Genomic DNA, 10788 nt, shown 5'->3' on the forward strand with positions numbered 1-10788 from the left:
GCCACGCTGCGCTCAGAAACCGCCGCCACCTCCGGGTCGCCCCAGGACGGTCCTCCGGCTCCGCAGCCTCATCTGCCTCCCCAAGTACCCGTCGCTCTTCACGCCGTCGCCCTGGTCCTGTACTTGCTGCTCATGTTGACGCCTCCAAGCTTTTACTCTTGATGGTCTTTGCTCCAGGCGGTGCTCCGGGCATTTCTCTGATGAACCTGACCCCGGCTTAACCTCAGCCCAGGACTCAAACCTCTGTCTCTTCGACTGGACCCAGGGGCGCCCAGCGGAGTCCCTGCACCCCCACCCCCAATCCCTGTCATCCCTAGACCTTGTTGCCTAAACTTAAAGCATTGTCCTTCCAACTTGTGCCTTTCCAAAACCTCTTGCTTGTTTATTGCAAGTTGGAGACTTGGGGCTTGGAGTTAGGACTCAGAGTCTTTCTCTTCAGCCAGAGAATCTTCCCTCTCAGATTTCATTCTCTTTTATGAGTTCCTGGCACAGACATCATCTTACCCTTGACCCCGGGGTAGAGCCATTTCTGCCCCTCTCTCCAGTTCTGTCCTGGTGTGTCTTGCCAGGCTTTGCACAAGCCCAGAATGAGTCCAGCACTTTCCTGCAGAACAGCATGGGGGTGGCCTGCCCTGCCCGCTGTGTCACTCTCCGACACCCCCAGAATATCACTTTCCTGCCCCAACTGACTCCCACCCTCTTTTTGAGGGGCCTCCAAGTGTGTAGTTAGTGGTCCGCCCCACATGGACCCAGATGAAGGACCCCAGGGACGCTGCTGGGCCTCCTACCACCCTAGAGGTTCCCCCACCTCCTGTTGACCTCTGTCCTTTTTACCATCCTTTCCTTTCCCTGTCCCCCTCTCCATCACCTGCAGGACCTGTCGCTCCCTCCCAGACTAATCAAGGGCTCAGCTTTTACCACAGGTGAGATTATCAAAGGAAGGTCTCTCCTTAAGGTGAATTCTTATGCCAATCTCTCCCCCTCCTTACCCGGCTCTCTAAATCCTCGCTCCTCCCAGTGTGGTCCCTGGACCAGCAGCATTGGCATCACAGGGGAGCTAGTTAGAAATGTGGAATCTTGGCCCTGCCCAGGCCCTGCTGAATCAGAACTGCCTTTTAACAAGATCCCGGGAGATGTGTAGACATGTTACATTTGAGCAGCATTGCTCTCGAGAAACCACCCAAAGCTGTTGCATACATGCTCCACCTTCAAACCTGCCTCTGGCTTTTACATCTCTAGCAGACACCCTACCTCGTACTTAACGGAGAGGAGGTAGGAATCTTGACAGGATCCTGCTGTCTCTCAGCTGTGCATCCTTTTCAACCTTTCTCAGTGTTTTCATCCATTCTCTCCTCCCTTGTACCTTGGAGAAGCAGGCACCAGGGACCTCTTTGCTCAGTCTCACCTTTTGCATCTCCTGATGCTGCCCCATATGATCTGCTTGGGTTTTGATCCTCCTTCTTTCCTCTGCGCAGAACTCCCCGCTCTTAAGAGAATCTTCCCCTTGTCCCGCCTCTTCCTCCAACTTGTGCCCCTCCTGTTTCTGAGAAAGTCCACAGACGCACTCCCCAGAATGACGCCTTCCTTGCCAGTCTGGCCTTCACTGCTGCTGTTTGCTCTTCTCTGGCCTCAGGCCTCTAACCCCCCCCTCCCCCCTTACACACACACCTGGTGACCTGAGCACGCTGTCTCTCCTCTTACCCCTCTGAGTGCCTCAGTCCCTCTGCGCCTTGCTCCCTTCTCTCTTTCTCAGAGAGCATTCGCTCTTCCACAGTCTCAGAGGCCATCTGTGGGGAACAGCTCTAGTGTGGGCCTCCATCTTGCTTCTGTCAGCCCTGGACATCCGCTGGTGAGGACAGGGTGGGGAGGAGGGGAGCCACTGCCTCCACTGAGGGTCCCTGTCATGATAGCTCTGCCCCTGGGCCGGGCCTGCTTCATCTCCACAGGCCCAGGCCACATTGCCCATGGCACCCCCTCCCAATGCCCAGCATTGGGGCCAGGCAGTCATTTCCGGTATTTTCCTCACCCTGCCCCCAGACGTCTCTATCAGATCTTAAAGATTCTCCCTCCAGGTCCTTCTTCCTACCCGAGGGCCCACAGTGCATATCTTTAACAATTAAACTTGTTTGTCCTCCCCTGCTCTGCACCCTGACTTGGAAGAGAGATTTACCCCAGTCTGATGACAACCTCCTTAGCTCTCTGCCTGCCCCCAGCTGTCTATCCCACAACCACCCTGCATCCTCCTGCCACAATTTTTTAAAAAGCATGCCATCACTTGCTTAGGAACTTCCAAGATTTTCTCCTGACTCCCCAAGGAGACATTTAGGGACTCAGGGACACTCTAGGCCAGCCGTGGGCAAACTACGGCCCGCGGGCCAGATCCGGCCCGTTTGAAATGAATAAAACTAAAAAAAAAAAAAGACCGTACCCTTTTATGTAATGATGTTTACTTTGAATTTATATTAGTTCATACAAACACTCCATCCATGCTTTTGTTCCGGCCCTCCGGTCCAGTTTAAGAACCCATTGTGGCCCTCGAGTCAAAAAGTTTGCGCACCCCTGCTGTAGGCCCTTTGACGCCTGATCCAAATGTCTCTTGCCAGCCTTCCTTCCTTCCATCCCCTTGCTGTGCGAGTCTCTTATGTGCCTGACACAGAAATCACACTGTTTCTCAAACACAGTCCCACACTCTCAGCTCCACCCCTTTACGCTGGCTGTCCCCTCTGCCTGCAGTGCCCTCACTTTTGCAACACCTTCCTTCTCTGGGAGGCAACAGGGTCCACATTCCTTTTCATAACGGTTGCAGATCTTCATGGTTCTAGAAAGATGCTTTCCAGGGTACATTTGGGAGATAGGGTCTCAGTATTAACTGGGGGCAGAAAGGGAGGTCAGTCAACCCAGGACAGTGGTGCTGAGCTAAGGCTAGTCTGGATGGGCTCCTGACTTATATGGATTTCTATTCTATTCTAACCACATGGATTAGAAAGAAACCAACCAGCATGGCGTTTGAGGCTTCTCAGGGCCTGCAGCCCCACAGAAGGGCTTAGAACCACTGAACCAAGGGATAAGGGCCCTGGGTGATGAGGGTGCCAGCTGGGCTCATCAGGTGGAAGGCCAGTGAGAAAATTGTGGGTCAGCCTTTAAGGTCAAAGATAATCATCTTTTCTTTAGATTCAGTAAGTCTGTTTCTCGGACCTCTATGTGTGTTTTTATTTTGCATTACTTATCTTAGTTCCTTTGGCAAATTTCTCCTCTCAAACTTTGGCAGCTTCTCCATGAAGAAGGGATTTTGGGCCCTAGCCGGTTTGGCTCAGTGGATAGAGTGTCAGCCTGTGGACTGAAGGGTCCCAGATTCGATTCTGGTCAAGGGCACATGCCTGGATTGCAGGCTCAATCCCCAGTAGGGGGTGTGCAGGAGGCAGCCAATCAATGATTCTCTCTCCTCATTGATGTTTCTATCTCTCTCTCCCTCTCCCTTCCTCTAAAAGCAATTTTAAAAAAATCTTTTAAACAAGAAATGTGTTCTTTAAAAAAAAAAAAAGAAAAAAAGAAGGGATTTGGGGCCTGCTGTAGTTGTGGTTACAGAGAGTTGGAGGGCTGGTGGTGACAGGTGGAGGAGGCTGGGTCCCAGCCCACAGAGAATGCCAGTCCTCTCTGGCCCAGGCAGAGGCTCACCCCAGACCACCAGCCCAGAGCTCCGACCTCATCTTTCCCTGTCATGGACATTCGTGCTCACAACCACGGGAAAGGCTCTTGTCATGTGCCCAGTGCTAGAGAATAAGCAAAGACTAAAACACAGGCTCTGCCCTATGGACACCACAGTGTGGTGGTGGTGGTGGTGTGGGGGGGGACTTATAGCACTCAGGGTCGCTAGAGTGACCTGGGCTGTTAAAATGCACAGGGGAGCACGGGACCAGTGCAGGCGGACCTGGGCCTGAGAAGGGGCACAGGGGGTCTTGGGCAGAAGGACAAGCATAGGTAAGACTAGAACAGTTCAATGGATGGGTTTGGGGTCCTTGCTTCAGAGTGGAAGCTTTTAGCGCCTGGAGCATCATGCTTGTGCCGAGGATGTCACACTGAGGAGCTTGGAATTTTTCCTGTCCGCCTGGCTTTAAAACAGTATCTTAAAATTTGGCAGAACTCTTCCATCCTCCCCTCTCTTCCCCTTCCGGCCCCCCCCCTCCCCCCGGGGAAAGGGGTGCAGCACCAGAGAAAACAGATCAGAAGTGGTGCATTCGGCAGAAGTTGGTCCATAGCGCCCCCTAGAGGTTCCATAGTGTCAAGCCGGCACTTGGATCCACTTGACGCCAAGATCATTAAAATATAGGAAGGATAAAAAAATAAAATAAAATAAAAAGGCCGGCACTTGGATCCACTTGTCGCCAAGATCATTAAAATATAGGAAGGATAAAAATAATAATAATAATAATAAAGCATGCATTAAATATGGCTGTTCAAATAGCTCCACGAAGAAAATAGAAACGACGAGGGCCATCCAAGAGGATTCCTGGAGGGTATGCCCAGTTCAGCCTTCCTCCCTGCTGACTGCTGAGGTCTCTGCAGCGACTTCAGGAAAATCCTGCACCACTGGTGTTAGTCTTGCCTTAGGATCCCATTTCCCGAATCCAGGCTGAGTTATTCACCCCTAAATAGTAAGACGACGAGAGCTATAGGTGGACGCGTTGGCAGGGGAGTTGAGCCGCCATCTTCAATTTCTGGGCTGGAGCAAAGGCTGCCTGTCCCCTTGATATTCCTGGTTGTTCACAACCCTCCCAATCATGAGCCATCTCAAAGACAGTCAGTCTGAATCCCCATTGAGAACGACGAAAGGAATGGTTTTTCCTGGTGCAGCAAGGTCTTCTCCAGGCTGGCTGCTCTCCCAGCTTTACCCTCAGAGAGGGCCCAGGACCTGCAGGTTTCTAACCTGAAGCTGTGACAGCACCCAACACTACCCTGGAGGGCTGCCTCTTAGCTACCCACAGGCAGTGGCAGAAAATCTGAAATATATATATATATAATGTAAATGTTCAAGTACAAGCGAAAACTTATTTAGAAAGTCACAGAGGTAGAAGGAACAAATTACAGCAGCAAAAGAAGGGCGCTTGGATCTTTTTTTTTTTTTTTTAGAGAGAGAGGAAGGGAGAGAAATAGAAACATCAATGATGAGAAGCATCGATCAGCTGTCTCCAGCTGCCTCCTGCACACTGGGGATCGAATCCTGACTGTGAATCCAACTATGACTTCCTGGTTCATGGGTCCATGCTCAATCACTGAGCGTGGACCCGGCTTTTTTTTTTTTTTTTTCTTAAAGAGAGATATGTCTTAATAGAACAGGGTTATCACTTACTGGCCTGCAGCTCTTGCAGATGGGAATTTTGTTCCTTCTCTTATGTATCCATAGTGTTCAGAACAGAGCCTAGCACACAAATATTTATGGAATTAGGACTTGTCTGAGAGACAGAGGTCAGGACCTCAGGACTGACTTGGTATATGGGGTTCCACAGAGTGTCTCAAGTAGATGGGCTCAGCACACCTGCTCTCTGTCCCCTAGCCCTGCTCTGCCCTGTCACTCAGGCATACTCCTGGGGTACAGAGCGTCAAGGTCTCTCCCTCTCACCCTTCAATGGCCACTTGGCCAATTGGAGCCAGGTCCTTGCAATGCACAACACGGTGAAAAGGATTTGGGGTCTGGAGACTTGAGTAGGCAATATTATTGTTTAATTATTATAATATTTAATACTAGAGGCCTGGTGCATGAAATTTGTGCATGGGGGTGTCCCTTAGCCTGGCCTGCACCCTCTCCAATCTGGGACATCCCTCTCGCAATCCAGGACCACTGGCTCCTAACCACTCACCTGCCTGCCTGCCTAATGCTCCCAACTGCCTTCCCCTGCCAGCCTGGTCACCCCCAGTCAAGGCAGGGTGCATATGGGAGATAACCTGATGGATGTTTCTCTTTCACATCAGTGTTTCTCTCTTTCTCTTTCCCTTCCTCTCTAAAATCAATAAAAATAAAAACCATATCTTGGGTGAGGATTTTAAAAAAGTGGTGGACCTCATACTTTACAGCAGCCTATATGTGGGCATTTCTTTTTACTAGCAAGATCATTTCACGTGGGTGAAATGTATGTGGATGGTCAATTTGACCTAATGTACAACTTTTATTATTTTTAGTTTAAAAAAGTTATTTGTGGGCTGAAGGGGATCAGTGGGGGGGGGGGGGGGGGACATATGTAATATTTTCAATAAGAAAGATTTTTTAAAAAAGTTACTTGATTTTTAAATTATGGCATAACACAGCAAATTGCCCATGTGTATACAACTCAATAAATTTTTACACATGTATATACCCATATAACCACTGCCCTGTTTAAGATACAAGCCATTTCCAACATCCCATCTCTGGTACCTCCTCCTTGGTCAATACATGCCCTTCAGAAGTAACTCCTCTCCTGACTTCTCACACTGTAAACTGATTTTTCCCATCCCTGGAGTTCATATAAAAGGTATCATGCACTGTGTAGTGTTTTGTATCTGGCTTTTATTCATCATTATATCTGTAAGATTTATCCATTGTATAGTAAGAGTAGTTCATTTATTTTCATTTGTGTAGTATTCCGTAGAAGTTTTTTTTGTGTGTGTGCTTCTCATGCCTAGTTTTGTCACTCATTTATGAAACTGTGGATCCCATAGTTTGGCCCTCCTGGCCATATTCTCAGTCCCACAATGCTCTGTTTCTCCTTGGCCCTGACTCATCCTCCACCACTTCTTCACTCCCTGAAACATCTGCCAAACCCTTTAGAATCTCTTCTGCATAATTAACCAGCCTCCTCATATTCCCAGCATTTCTTTTAAAGATTTCTCTCACCTCCAGCCCTAACTGGACCTGGATGACACCTGTTAGGGATGAATGTTATGTCCCCCTGAAGTTTATGTTTTAAATCCCTAACACCCGTTGTGACTGTATTTGGAGATAGGGCCTGTGAGGAGGTGATAAAGTTTAAATGAGATCATAGGGATGGAGCCCTAATCTGATAGAGCTAGTGCTCTTATAAGAAGGAAAGATAGAGCAGAGCGCTCTCTCCACCATGTGAGAACACAGCGAGAAAGTGGCCATCTGCAAGCCAGGAAGGGAGTCCTCACCAGGAACTGAATCGGCTGGACCTTGATCTTGGACTTCCCAGCTTCCGGTACTGTAAGAAAATAAATTTATTTTGTGCGGGTGGTGTGGCTCGGTTGAGCATCGTCCTGTGCACCTTAAAGTTACCAGTATGATTCCTGGTCAGGGCACGTGCCCGGGTTGCGGGCTCGATCCCTGGTGTGCAGGAAACAGCTGATCAATGTCACCCTCTCACATTGATATTTCTCTCTCCCTTCTTCTCTCTCTAAAAATCAATTTTAAAATCTTAAAAAAAGAAAAGAAAATTTTGTTCTATAAACCCCCAGTCTATGGTATTTTGCTGTGGCAGCCTGAGCAGACTAAGACAACACCCAGGACACCCTTTATCCTAATGGAAGGTCCTTCCTAGCAATTACTGTTTATTCTCTTTCCTCCCACTACATGGCAGTATTTGCAATTTGCCACCCACCCACCACTACTTTCAAGCCAATAAGTTAACCTGTTACTGCTTCATGGATGCTGGCAGAAGACCTGAAATTCCTGGAGAAGAAACAGAGAAATTTGTTACAGCACAGCAAGTAGCAAGAGCATTATGTTTGCATCAGCTCTTCTTGGCCCTTAAGTCCCACAGGAACAATGTGGAGGAGCCCTGTGGGTGCTGTGCATCTGAGGAACACGGGCATGGGGAATCCACCTCTTTTCTAGAAGGCAATAGCATGCTCTTTGTCCTGGAGAGAGATAATACGTCATTCTCAAAGTTGGTTGCTGCACACACACCCCTGAACAGGAATCAAATAGTCCATGCAACAAACAGAACAGAAAGAATCTCATGGATACAGAGAACACATTGATGGTTTCCAGCTGGGAGGTGGGTCGGGAGGCTGGGTGACAAAGGTGAAGGGGTTAAGAAATACAAATGGGCAGTTATAAAAATAGTCATGGGGATGTAAAGTACAGCATAGGGAATAAAGTCAGTAATATTGTGATAACTGTGTATGGTATCAGATGGGTACTAGACTTACTGGGGTGATCTCTTTGTAAGTTACATAAATACCTAATCACTATGTTGTACACCTGAAACTAATACAATAATGTATGTCAACTGTAATTGAAAAATAAATTATACAAGAAAAGAAATAATCCGGACAGAGTGGTCAGGGCCTTGTATTCTTGGCATGCCCAGTAAAAATGAGCAGTGGGAGGCGAACCAAGATGGCGGCATAGGTAAACACCGGAGTTTGCTGCCTCGAACAACCACTTCAAAAATACAACTAAAAGACGGAACAGACATCACCCAGAACCACAGGAAGGCTGGCTGAGTGGAAATTCTACAACTAGAAGGAAAGAGAAAAGCATACCTTAGCACCTCCTTAGATCCAAGAGCCAGTGTACCCAGTGGTCAGAGTGGGACCACCCAGATTACAACTCCTCAGATTCATAAGGAACACACTCAGGGGGCAGACTCAGTGAGCACCAAAGCCCCACTGAAGCAAGTCTTGCCCCAGAAGGGTGTCTTCAGCACAGAAGTTCTCCCACTGCAGACACAGCTGATTCTCACTGCCAATTGGCCTGGAGGTCAATTCCTCCCAGTGACACCTAAAACAATCAAGGCATAACTACAACAAGACTGTGCACAAAGCCCACAAGGGGGTGCACCAAGAGTGTCCACCTCAGGTAACTGGGGAGGCTGAGCCACTGGGCCCTGTAGGACACCTAGCACACAAAACCACTCTACCAACACAGGGAAGCAGACAAAATGCGAAGACAAAGAAACAGGTCACAAATGACAGAAATGGAGGACAGCAAACGACTGGATATAGAGTTCAAAACCACGGTTCTAAGATTTTTCAAGAATTTTATGGAAACCGCCGATAAATGTATTGAGATCCTTAAGAAATCTAGTGAGACCCTCGATGTTGTGATAAAGGACCAACTAGAAATTAAGCATACACGGACTGAAATAAAGAATATTATACAGACTCCCAACAGCAGACCAGAGGATCGCAAGAATCAAGTCAAAGATTTGAAATGCGAAGAAGCAAAAAACACCCAACCGGAAAAGCAAAATGAAAAAAGAATCCAAAAATACGAAGATAGTGTAAGGAGCCTCTGGGACAACTTCAAGCGTACCAACATCAGAATTATAGGGGTACCAGAAGAAGAGAGAGGGCAAGATATTGAAAACCTATTTGAAGAAATAATGACAGAAAACTTCCCCTACCTGGTGAAAGAAATAGACTTCCAAGTCCAGGAAGCGCAGAGAACCCCAAACAAAAGGAATCCAAAGAGGACCACACCAAGACACATCATAATTAAAATGCCAAGAGCAAAAGACAAAGAGAGAATCTTAAAAGCAGCAAGAGAAAAAAAGTCAGTTACCTATAAGGGAGTACCCATACGACTGTCAGCTGATTTCTCAACAGAAACTTTGCAGGCCAGAAGGGAGTGGCAAGAAATATTCAAAGTGATGAATAGCAAGAACCTACAACCAAGATTACTTTATCCAGCAAAGCTATCATTCAGAATTGAAGGTCAGATAAAGAGCTTCACAGATAAGGAAAAGCTAAAGGAGTTCATCACCACCAAACCAGTATTATATGAAATGCTGAAAGGTATCCTTTAAGAAGAGGAAGAAGAAGAAAAAGGTAAAGATACAAATTATGAACAACAAATATGCATCTATCAACAAGTGAATCTAAGAATCAAGTGAATAAATAATCTGATGAACAGAATGAACTGTTGATTATAATAGAATCAGGGACATAGAAAGGGAATGGACTGACTATTCTTGGGGGGGAAAAGGGTGTGGGAGATGCGGGAAGAGACTGGACAAAAATCGTGCACCTATGGATGAGGACAGTGGGTGGGGAGTGAGGGCGGAGGGGGGGGTGGGAACTGGAAGGAAGGAAGTTATGGGGGGGAAAAAAGAGGAACAAATGTAATAATCTAAACAATAAATATTTAATAAAAAAAAAAACGAAAAAAAAAATGAGCAGTGGTGCACAGGGCCTATGGCAGCTCGCCTCTCCCAACAACTGGCCCCGCACATTCCTGGCTGAGCGTGAATATTCACATGAGTATGCCACTCCACCCGCCACTCTGATTAATCTGATCAGCAGAGGCTGGGACCAAATCTGCTCAATCTGCCTCAGAGAGAATTTAATTAAGGCTACTATCAATAGAACTGCAGGCAGCAAACTGAGGCCAACCTGAAGTGCTGGCTTCAACCGTGCCACCCAGGATCCCACACTCAGTCACCTGTGAATGAGTCTTATCTTATTTCAGGCAGCCAGGATATAGTCTAAAGTCAGGTTATTACCTATTAAAATTCTCACAAGTGAGTTTTAGACTAATCTGCTGATCTTTCATGTCATTACTAATAATTATAGGAGAAAACAGATAGGCCAAAAAGCAACCCTCAACTCTAATAAGGAGACATGCCATGACCCACATCTAAAAATATACTCTAAAGGGTCACATACAAACATACACATGCCACTCCAAGTCAAGATTTGGTTTTAGCCCTCGCCGGTTTGGCTCACTGGCTAGAGTGTCGGCCTGGGGAGTGAAGGGTCCCAGGTTCGATTCTGGTCAAGGGCATGTACCTTGGTTGCGGGCACATCCCCAGTAGGGGGTGTGCAGGAAGCAGCTGATCGATGTGTCTCTCT

This window comes from Myotis brandtii, unplaced genomic scaffold, assembly GCF_000412655.1.
Source record: "Myotis brandtii unplaced genomic scaffold, ASM41265v1 scaffold45, whole genome shotgun sequence".
In the NCBI taxonomy this organism is placed as follows: Eukaryota; Metazoa; Chordata; class Mammalia; order Chiroptera; family Vespertilionidae; genus Myotis; species Myotis brandtii.